We start from the raw sequence: 12,309 nt of genomic DNA, 5'->3' as shown, positions 1-12,309 counted from the left end.
GAACGTTTACTTTTACGGTCAACCTTACGGGAGGGTACTCAGGTGGATGAAAATTAAAAATTCTGGGTACCAAGTGGTCCAAGTCTGATGACTTTGAAACTTGGGGTACTAAAACTGAAAAATAAAATTATCCCTTTTAAATAATACATGAAGTTTTCACGTATAAAATTAACATAGGGAGATTTTGCGCTACTTTATCAAAGCACAAGGAGTCTTATGCAATTTACCCTTATTTTATAGCCCCACCCTATCCAATATGTAACGCATGCATGACAAATTTAATAAACTTAAATCAATTATATAATAAGTATAATATATTTAATTTATACTTAGTATATAATTTATAAAAAATATCAATCATATAATAAAATTATCAAAATTGACCCATATTAATTTGATTGAACTAAAATCTAATTTGAGGAAAAATTGTTCATTTACTACACACCGCACGGTCCACAAGCCTTCTGGCCTATAATAATGTGAGGTTAAGATGCAAAATCATCCCCGCGGGCAAAACTTGCCACTTGCAATCCTGTCTCACAGCCGGACGAAAGGTAGGTGGAGAATGGGCGTAGAAATGCACACACAAACATTTGAACACGCACTCAATGTCTTCTTCCTCTTTCGGTTGACTTTCTAACTGTGCATGTTTCATGCAGAGTTTTGTAGTTGTTGTCGAATTCTATGGCAGCCCAGTTGTCAGCTAATAACTTCAACCAGAAGGCTATTAACGGAGAAGAGCCCTCTGATTATGATGATCATCAAGCCATGGCGGAAGAGAAGAAGGGAGAGGGTTTTGCCGTGGAGGAACCAAACAATGAAGAGTGTGCTGTAGAGAGAGTTGATCGCTTGTCCAAAACAGTGACAGAATTCCAAGAGCATCTCCGAGAAAGAGTCAGCTACTACCTTGGTAAAATGACGATACTTAATAGTTACCAAATGACAAGATTTTTCATATTTATATATACATATATTAATTCTGAACTTGTACCAATCTGGCTACTTTTTTTCTTCTTGCATGTAGGTTATCCAGCAAACCATAATTGCGAGCATTATCTGGCTTTATCAACGCTTTTGCAGTTCAACATAAACAACGTTGGTGATCCGTTCAAGGAGAGCGACCATGGTCTGCACTCGAAAAAGTTTGAGGTAGGCGTTTTAGATTGGTTTGCTCAATTATGGGGAATCGACAAGGACGAATACTGGGGCTATGTCACCAATGGTGGCACTGAAGGCAATCTTCATGGCATTCTGATGGGGTTAGTCTGTATTTCTTTCCCAATATTTATATACAATTCATGATTAATGTTTATTTATATTTGTAGAAAAAGAATTAACCCTCCATTTATATATATATTTATATCTGTGACAGGCGAGAATTACTGCCAAATGGGATTTTGTACACGTCTCAAGAATCACACTATTCTATGTTCAAGATTGCAAGAATGTATAGAATGGACTGTGAGACAATAGCAAGCTTAGCAACCGGCAAAATGGACTGTAATGACCTTAGAGACAAATTGCTTATCAACAAGGATAGACCAGCTATCATCAACATCAATATAGGCATGAGTTCCTTTTATTTCAAATTTTCTCCGCACTGGACTCCACGACAGTAGCAAGGGCAATTACAATTGTCGACATGATGGATCCGCATACGTATAAACAGAACCATCATACATAGATGATTGTAATTGTTCTGGTCATATGTATAAAGCTATATATAGGCGCTAAGAAATTGCACAATCTTTAGTAAATCAATTTGAAATTTTTTTTGTATGTACTTTTCGACTTCTAGGGACTACTTTCAAAGGAGCTACCGATGACCTCGATCTAGTTGTACAGACATTGGAAGACTGCGGCTTCTCACGCGATCAATTTTACATTCATTGTGATGCAGCAATATCTGGCTTCGTCGTCCCTTTCCTTAAGCAGGTAGTGAACGCGTTTTCATTCTTCAATCTTAATTCAAGCACATATCATGTTAGTTAAGCAGGTTGATGCATCATTGATCAATGATAGGCACCAAAATTTACGTTCAAGAAGCCTATTGGAAGTGTGAGTATCTCGGGCCACAAGTTTTTAGGTTGCCCTATGCCTTGTGGTGTGCTGCTAACAAGGAAAAGATATATTGACATTCTCTCGACAAGTATCGAGTACATCGCCACGGTTGATACAACAATTGCTGGTAGTCGAAATGGGCATTCACCGATCTTCCTCTGGTACGTGTTAAACATAAAAGGTCAGAAGGGGCTTGAAGAAGATGTTGAAAAATGCTTGATAAACTCTCGGTACTTGAGAGATCGTCTTAAGAAGGCAGGAATAAATTCGATGCTTAATGAGATGAGCATCACTGTCGTTTTTGAGCGACCTCCAGACAGCGAGTTCATTCGCCACTGGCAACTACAGTGTCTAGGTAACATGGCTCATGTTGTCATAATGCCCCATGTCACCGTTGAAATGTTGGATCATTTCCTCTATGATCTACTTCAAAAACGGAATATTTGGTATGGGAAACTACAGCTAGCCCCATTATCTTGCTAAGGATATAGGGATTTGCAACTGTGTTTGTTCAGTTCATGCGTAAAACTTAAAAAGTGAATGAATTGATCTGTATCTTAGGGTAATTGTGCGTCTTACATTGTATTGTGCTTGAACGTTTCATGGTCGACTTAAGAATAAAATGGCTTTTATATTCTCCAAATGTATTGTACATGTTTGATTTTTTTCCCCTTATCAATTTAGCCCCGAATTTTTAATCAAGCCCATGGTGAGAGAGTGGCAATAACTCATGATTTGTCTTGTTTAGGACCGGAAAAGGGTCTAAAGTAGCAATTGGACGTAAATGTAGCATCCATCGAGTCATATTTTGATGTGTGTATAATTTAAAATTTTATTATATTTTTTTCAAATTTAATAAGAAAAATAAAATTAATGATGAAAATTGATAAAATAAATTGATTGGAGATGTGAGCAAAATATTGGTCATTGGGGTAAGACAATATGAGATTTTGGGCCTAATTTTTCACAAATCTTTGGAAGGAGATTACCTATAAAAAAAATACGTTAGTATTTTAATACTCAAATGAGTAAACTGTAATATAAATAATAATTAAGATTGAGTAAGCGAAATAGAGAATAACACATTAGTACCACAGTGTTATAAGTAACAAGATTTTTGCCTGTAAGAGTTAAGAAAATAGACTCTAGCTATTGGGGGATCCCCTCAACCTCCAACTTGGATTTCTAGTCGTTAAGTCTCCCCAACAAGTAGGACTCCTTCCAGGATTAGGCCTCCTTCATTTTCAAGAGGTGGTTGAGATAGATCAAACATCCTCCTAAAGTTTTAGGGATCCTCCGGGGTAAGGAGATTGCCCTTCCACCCAGTTGTTTGACTGAAACTTATCCACGTGGTTGTAGCCTTGCCTCCTTCTTGGGCCTCTTTTGTCTTTGGGTTCTTTCTCGAGCTTTGTATTTTTGTGACATCAATGTTAAATATATATGAAAAAAAAATTACTGAAAGAGTTAATTGATTAAACAAATAAATATCTTATAAATAAGCATATATATCTAAAAGTACTTTTATTAATAATTAAACAATTCTCCGAAAGATATGGTGGATTTTTTAAAATTAATTTTTATAATTTAAAGTTTCAAAATAAATAATTCAAATTAGACTAATACTTCTTGCATCATTAGTATTATTAGTTGGAGATATAGACTCAATTCATATGCAAATACAATAATACTTTTATTGAATACTAGCTAGTTTATTATCAAAATGTAATTGAGTAAACTAAAATGGAGAGAATAAATGAGTAAACGAAAATCCATATAAAAAGAAAAATATGGATGAAGGATAATAAGGGGGGAATAAATAGTAAATTAAACATGAAAAGTATGATAAATAAATAAGTTCTAAAATAAAAATGACAAATCAAAAAACTATAAGACTCTAGATTCATTCTCTTCAATTATATATAGTACTAGCTTTCAAAAAAACAATATATATAGTACTAGTATATGTAGAAAAATAGAAAAAAAAAAGACAAAATATTAAAAAAAATAAAAAAATTGACAGATCATATAATTGAAAACACCAATAGGACGCTTTTCAGTATAAATAAAAAAATTAAAAATTAATTAGTATAAAATTTTAAAATTAAAAAATGGCAAACCAAATTTTTTGGACATCCAAAGAGCCCTCTTCAATAATATATAGTATAGATAAATGTTGATTTGTGGGACAAAATCGCAAAACTTCTTTTAAGTTTCATGTATTCTAATCCTTCATAATAGTTTCTTTTCTTTTATGAAAACTATGTCAAATATCAATGTAACTTTTCTAAAGCCAAAACAAGTTTAATAAATTAAGGTAAAATATACATATACAAATTTTGAAAGAATTGATTTCCTCATCTTACTCTCATTAATAATTAAATTGATATCCAAGTCAATTGAAAATGAATGATATCACCTTCTCTTACACTAAGTACATTGCTCAATATTTTTTAATTTTAAATTTCTTGAACGGATAGAATATTTAAAATATTTTCTTTATTTTTTAGTAAATATCACGAGAAATGTACATATATGAACAACTTCCAAAATGGCATGTTTTGCAGGGTTCTACAAAGATATTATATTAAAAGCACTAAATATAGCATAAAGTTATGAATGTTAAAATAAATTGAAAATTTTATATATATGTGGAAGTTTGTGGATATAAAATTTTAGATAAATATAAAAAATTAGAGAAATTTTAAGAAATTTTTTTCCCTTATTTTCTAATTTTTTTTAAGAAAGTTCTATATATACGTTTAAAAACTTTTACATTATTTAAAAATATTTTTAAAAGAACTTTTTTATAACTTCTCATCGTATGATTAAAATTAATCTCCATAGTCCATTTAAAAAGCCAAATGTATAAATATTCAATTGGAACTCAATTTTAATAATGTAGGTTTGATATCAATATTTTCAATAAATTTTTTTCACTTAATGATGGGTGTCGAGACCACAAAAAATAATTCCTACAACACTTGTGAAAGTGGGAGTAGGGTCGATTCCACAAAGACTGACTTTAAGTTGATTTCTTTGAGGAAAAAGAAAATAATAGGGGGAGATTTGATGATAAAAAGAAATACTTAAAAATTAAATAAGCTAGAAAACAATTGAAATTATCTGACGAAGATATGAGAGAGAGATTTTCCGGTTAAGGCCAGGATCATGCTTGATTCTTGCGAGTTGATCATTGATGCAAAAATAACACTATGTAAACAAATAAATCAATTATGGTTGTTGGTACGACCTAACAACCTCACCTTTTTTTACCTTTTCGTCAGCCAAGGTACGACCGTTGGCTAGATCCCTAATTAACAGACAACCCTGGGAACGTCCACAAAATTTAATCTATTAACAGTATTAAGAATTAGAAAAGCCTGATTCTAATTAATAAATTCCTACGAGGATAATTCATTTAAACTAGATCATGCATTCTCCATAACACAACTAATTACTTTGACATAATTAATCACGCTACATTGCTACTAAGTATTGAACTAAATAAATAATTATACGGATTTATAAAGTCCAATTAGCTAAGCAAACCTTCTTGATAACGAACAACCGGCCGAATCTTCATAAATCAGACGTTTGTAATTAAAGCACAGAGAATAACATGAATATTCATTTAACAAGTGTAAAAGGAGCATATGAGATCTCACAACATATTACGAATCAAGCAATCACCATATCTTAACCAGAAAATAAGGAATTTAACCATACATGTTAATAGAAGAATACACTAAAAAGTGAAATTCCATTAACTCCGGTTATAAATTAAAAATGGGCAAAAGATAATTTTCGTCCCACAGTTATAGGCCATTTTCGTTTTAGTCCCGTAAGTATCTAGGGTTTCAATTTGGTCCCGTAAAACTGAAAAATTCGCAATTTCAGTCCAAATTTTGCCGAAAAATTTTGTGGGTCGCCGGAAAAAGTCACATGCGATGCATGTGACTTTTAAAATTGGGGGCTCGATCCTGATTGGCTGGAAAAACTGACGTGGCGCATATGTGGCGCATACGTGTAAATTTTAAAAAAAAAAAAAAGACTGACGTGGATTTTTAATCCACGTCAGCTGCTGACTCGGATTTAAACACAACATCTGGCAAAGATTTTCCCTAATTCTCCTAATTCTTTCAAACCCGCGCCCTAACTCCTTCAAACCCGATTCCTAATTCACCCAATTCTTTCGAACTTGAGCCCTAATTTCCCTAATCTCCTTCGAACCCAAGCTGCGAAGACCTATTTACTCCCCACCATTTGTGAAGACGAACAAGATCAAGCCACTTTGGAGCGAAAATGGTGTTCGTTCGGCAGGATAGGCATATGAATATGCCTCCTCCTCAATACCGTAAGTATTCTCCATTTTCACTTCTCGTTTTTTATAGAGATAAATTGACCCTTGCCGGGTTTTGTTAATTGTTGTTTATGTGGACCCTTGCCGGGTTATTTTTGTTTATTATCTTCTTTGTGGACCCTTGTCGGGTTTTTTATTATTTGTGTTTTGTCATTGTCGGCCAACTGTCGAGCATGGTGCTTTTATTTGTTTGTTTTATATTTTTAATGGTGTGGTCCCCTACAACTGAACCTGCTTTTGTTGCTTTGTGTTTTTTTTGTGTTTTAAACAAACCCCGACACTGATTCCATAACACTATCTCTACATTATAATGGTGTGGCTAGACATATACCTGAAGCTGTGTATGTGGGGGGTAGGGTGTCTAAATACGATTATGTATCACCCCAAGAGATCAATATTGAAACTCTAAACCTGTTTTGTGATAGTCTTGGGTTAGGAAAGGATAGGGCATTTTACATAATTGTGAATAAAGGCTTTAAGTTGTTGATTGATAATGTGATATGATGAGGGCATGGAGGAGAATTAGGAAGAATGATAGAGAGATGATGATTTATGTTGAAGTTATTTTGGGTGAAGGGGCTGTTGAGATGGTTGAGGAGGGTGAAGGGGTTGCACAGATTGTTGAGGAGGGGACAGGGGTTGCTGAAACTGAAATGGGTGAGGGGGGTGAGGAGCCCTTTACTTTTTTGGGGGCTGAAGTGAATGAAGGTGAGGGTGAGGGTGCTGAAGGTGAGGGTGCGGGTGCTGAAGGTGAGGGTGAGGGTGTTGAGGGAGATGACTTGGTAGATAGCGATTATGAGGGAGTTGAGGGTGAAGATGAGCAACCTGAAGCATGCTTGACTCAAGATCAGATGCAACCTGCACCTGTACCCCCTCTACCAGTGTTCATGCCTGGACCATCGATGTTTGAGCAATTACACATGAACAATCCAGGGACAACTTTGCAATCAAGAGTCACAATCCGTGCACCTCCACCTTTTAGAGGAAGACAAATATTGCCGTCATTTTCTACGAGGCCACAAACTGAAGCAAGTGAAGCAATATTGAAAGAAGGAAGGCAAAAGTTTCTAAAGTTAAACAAGTGATGTATACGACGATATTTTTGTTGTCTAGTGGTGTATATGACGATGTTTTTGACAATGGTTGTATTTTGTTCAACGTTATATACAATTTCAGATTTTTGCTTGCGACAAGTCAGTATTTTGTTGTCTAGTGGTGTATATGACGATGTTTTTGACAATCCAGTTATCGCAATGACAATGACAATGACAGTATTTTCATTATGTCCATTTCGTACAATTTTGCTATCGCAATGTTTTGATGTTTTCGCTATCGCAATTTTAATTAGGAAATTAAAATTGGGGAAATTGCATTTTCAACAGACTTTGTGGAAAAACTGAGACTTTGTGGAAAGACTTTGTGGAAATTAAAACTGATGTTCAGCCTTTTCATTTCATTCCAAAAAAAAGCTTACATTTCATTACAAACTTTACAACCAAACTAAACAAAAAAAAAAAAACAATTAAAAAACAACAGAGAGAGCCCATCATCATCAACTTTCTCATAAATCGGTTGCTCGTGCGCAAGGCTTCAACATCTCCTTCCAAAGCATTGATTTTTCTTAACAATTCGGGAATAATCACCCTAGCTCTTTCACACATTGGTGGGTCCTCCCATAAAAAAAACCTACACCCTCCTCTCTGCCAAAATGGAAAACCAAAATATTATTTTCAAAACTAAAACTTTAAATTAAATTAGGAAATTTACCTTGTAATTTCGACATGAAAGAAACCTCCTCCCCGGATTGCCGTTCGTCCATGACGTGCGCATCACAGCTGCCACTCCACAGTTGCATTCCGTCGTGCTTGTTACAGTAGACATTGCTCTTCAATTTTGTTGGGTGTTCTAGGGTTCTTCTTGATTTTGGGGGAAATGGGTGAAAATGGTGAAGACGCTGCAATGTAAGAGAGAAACCCCGTCTGTTTGTGTTGTTCTTGTGTTTAAATCCGAGTCAGCAGCTGACGTGGATTAAAAATCCACGTCAGTCTTTTTTTTTTTTTTAAATTTACACGTATGCGCCACATATGCGCCACGTCAGTTTTTCCAGCCAATCAGGATCGAGCCCCCAATTTTAAAAGTCACATGCATCGCATGTGACTTTTTCTGGCGAAATTTAGACTGAAATTGCGAATTTTTCAGTTTTACGGGACCAAATTGAAACCCTAGATACTTACGGGACTAAAACGAAAATGGCCTATAACTGTGGGACGAAAATTGTCTTTTGCCCATTAAAAATAAAAGAGAGAGGGTGAAATAAGCTAATGAAAATAAAGTATTCTATTAAATTCCAACGAAAAATGAACCCCCTTCAAATGAAGAGACCCCCCTTAGTTATAATAAAAGTCTCCTACAAATCTAGACGGGGGGGGGGGGGGATAAATACATAATTAACTCTAAAAAAGGTAAATAAATCACAAATAACATGTTTTAAGGAATCCTTTCCAAATCTAAGCACTTCATTCATTTTTCTCTTGCGGAAATCACTTATTTTCCTTCTTCACCCGAGTTGACCACTCCACTGAGCGTGGGCACGCTAAGTGAATCCTGCAGAAATTGCCTTGTAATCTCCTTTTTCCTTTTTGATGCCTTCAATTTCGAATTTAACTTGATTTTTGCCATCTTTGCCTCATATCTTCTCTTTTGACTGAATATGCAATAAAATCACATGATTAAGAATGTTTTGGCTTAAAAAGGAAGAATAAATCGTTATAAAATCGTGACAATTGCTGAGTTATCAAATACCCCCAAACTTAGCTTTTTGCTTGTCTTCAAGCAAAATCAAGATGGATTATGCATTCAAAAACTGCCTCCAAATTTCGAACATACTCAAGGCAATTTGTAATCATGTGCAAAGTAAATGACATACTTTATGAAAAAGATAATTCAACATGTATCAAACGAGTTTTCACGTGATGACCATTATCAAAACCAATCGTATAAAACTAGTGGAATATTTCTCTCCGTTTTCCATTCTCTCAAGTGTATATATGGCTCAAGTGTATCTCTCGACACTTACTACGACAATGCTTCACCATAGGCTTGTCTATACACCATATCTCCACCATTTTGAAATATGCACATATATGGATCAAAAGGTATTTGATTTTGGTTGTAATGGGGCTTTGGTTTGGGGCTGGATAAAAGGATAACGAGGTTAAATTCCAAGAAACTAATCAGAGCACCAAAAGATTTGAGTGAACAATAATTCAAAGCTCTCAAAGTTTACTCATCTACCTTCAAGGTTTTTCTGACAATACCTTGAACTATGCCTTTCTTGTTTCTTTTGGAGAGTTCAAATATTTTTTTTTCACTTTTTCTCTTTTTTTTTTTTTTGCTGCAAGAAAATTTCTTTCTTTTTTCTCTTTTTGCCACTTGAATTTTCCTTTTCCTTTTTCTTTTCTTTTCTCCTCTCTATTTTTTTTTGTGATAGGCATAGAACAAGAAAATTGATGTCGGCTCCCATAAAGTAAAGAGGACCACAATTTTGAAACCCCCACACTCATTTCGAGATATATCTTTTAGGCACTCATTTCCCTTGATGCTCTAATAGTTCTTGGAAGGGTCAAAATCAATGGTTTAATCAAACGACGGGATAGGTTTGTATATGATGGGTTATATCAACAAAACAGGTCAAAAATACTCAAAGGGGTTCTCTACAGTTAAAATGTGTTGGGTGGTTAAAGAAGGTCGAAATTGGTTTCTAATGCCTTTATCATATCCAAATAAATGCACATTTGTGTGGCCTCAATGTGGTTCAAGGCAAGTTCTAGGAAGACAAAGCCATAAAAGTGTTATTCTCTCAAGAAAGAATGATTCTTTTATGGATATATCAGCTCAAAGTCTCACGAGGTATGTTTTAATCCACTAATCTTATATCAAAAGATTTTAACTCAAGTCATTTTAGTAAAAATAAGTTTTCAATTTATGAATTATCCTCAAACATAAAACATGTATTCTTTTTGCACATAACACCATCAAGCCAAGATTAGTCCAAAATTGAAAAGGATTTATCATGCCAAATTTTTCCACAAATCTGCCAAAAAAATTTCACGTCAAAAAGAAAAGAAAATTTTTTCATCAAGGCTCATTCCTCAAAAGTTTTGATCAAACACATTTCCATCAATCATCAAGCACAAAAATATCTTTTCAAGCACATTGAGCAAGCACAAAAGAAAATCATCCACCGCCAAGCACATCAACAAAAAAATTATCAAGTATAAGCTCAACAACCACACCCCCACACTTAGAATTCACATTGTCCTCAATGTGGACATTGACATGCAACTCAAGGATTAATTATTAAAATGAGAGAGAGTTTAAGGAAGCGCCCCTGAGTGCATGCCGCGAAGAGTTCATGGCGTGGATGGGCTGGTGGCAGATGGTGGCGGCAACTTCCGGTGGAAGTACGCTGGTGGAAGTATGCTACGGGGACGAGGTCCCGATCTGGAGGATGTTCATTCTTCTCGGCTCATTTTTCAGCTACTCATTCTAAGTCAACTGAAGGGAAAATAAAGCAGAAAAATAAAATAGGTGAAGAATGAGAGAAGTAGAAAAACCGTGCACTGATGGTCTCGAAGCAGTGGCGAAAATAGCAATAGTGGATCAACAATGGCGGTTGACTGCGACGAGACGACGAAACAGAAGCGGTGAGAGGGAAGACGGTGGAGCAGAAACGGTGAGAGAGGAGACGGCTGGAAGAACAAACGGTGAACAGCGAGCCTGATGGCGACGTAAGAAGGAGTGCGACAGTGGTGGCGGATCTCTGGCGTGGTTGTGCCAGTTGACGGGTTTCATAGGACAGCTAGAGATCTTGGTGGTAGGTGAAGTTGTTGTGAGAGAAAGTGAGAGAGATAGAGTTAATGAAGATGAAGATGAAGTCAAAGAAAATCTTGGTCAAATATGTGAATAAAAGTGAAAAGATTTTGACTGATTTCCTTCTTTCTTTTGATTTTTTGATTTTCTAATTTTTTTTATAAAAATAAATAAAAAGGAAAGTAAATGAAAGTTGGTGAAGTGAATAATAGCCTACGAAGTTTGACTAAGCGTGGGCACGCTTAATGGGAACTTCAAATCTGTTTTGGTGAAGTGAGCCAAATAGATTTGAAAGACCCATTAAGCGTGGGCACGCTTAATGAAATAAGCAAATCTATCCGGTTTGCCCTTCCAAACAGATTTGGATGCTCTATTACACGTAGGCACGTATTGCAAAACTTGAATAAAAATACTAAAACTAAAATCAAACGAAAAAGAAGAAAAAGGTAGAAATTTCATGGGTTACCTCCCATATAGCGTCTTTCTTTAATGTTTTTGACTAGACATTATTGTGCCTCAACTTAAATAAGTTGGGCACTTTAAATCCACTCCTTTTTCATCGTAGTGCACCTAGAGATGGTGTGGACCGAGGAACACTTTGAAGTTCATGAGAGAATTCTTCCTTAAACTTATTTTGTCATAAAATGCTTTGTTCTTATAAGTTCTCGGACCAGAGACTTTGAGGAACTTTGCATAGTGAGGTACTTTTGATTGCATCGATCAATGAAATGTTTACCACCATTTTGCTAACAGTTTCAAGTGTTCCCTTCGTTTCCCCTTCTTCCTTTTTAGCAAATTCTTCCGGTAATGGAGGTTTGACCATCAATGCCTTGTGATATTCACTGTCGGTTGTTTTGGGCTTGTTGGTCTGCTTTTCAAAAATTTCCATCTTTTGATCTGGTTCACCTTACTAGTCATGTGCATGCTTGGTGCCATTTTAGTCCATGTTTGGTTGCAACTCTTTTTCACTGCGAAGGACAAAAACACCAGCATTGTGTTTAAGGTCAACAACAGAC

At 35.3% G+C, this 12,309-nt stretch overlaps 1 pseudogene across 1 annotated transcript; it reads left to right on the top strand.

Annotated features, from left to right (window-relative positions):
- Positions 1 to 436: 436 nt before the first annotated feature.
- LOC105165080 (serine decarboxylase-like) lies at positions 437 to 2,695 on the top strand (annotated as a pseudogene). The gene is made up of 6 exons (XR_016066023.1): positions 437 to 554; positions 660 to 910; positions 1,025 to 1,259; positions 1,373 to 1,566; positions 1,799 to 1,935; positions 2,023 to 2,695. The product of XR_016066023.1 is annotated as a serine decarboxylase-like (transcript).
- Positions 2,696 to 12,309: the final 9,614 nt, after the last annotated feature.

This window comes from Sesamum indicum, linkage group LG6, assembly GCF_026168435.1.
Source record: "Sesamum indicum cultivar Baizhima isolate 11 linkage group LG6, ASM2616843v1, whole genome shotgun sequence".
In the NCBI taxonomy this organism is placed as follows: domain Eukaryota; kingdom Viridiplantae; phylum Streptophyta; class Magnoliopsida; order Lamiales; family Pedaliaceae; genus Sesamum; species Sesamum indicum.
Note: the sequence above shows the minus strand (reverse complement) of the source record. Positions and strands in the feature narration are given on the sequence as shown.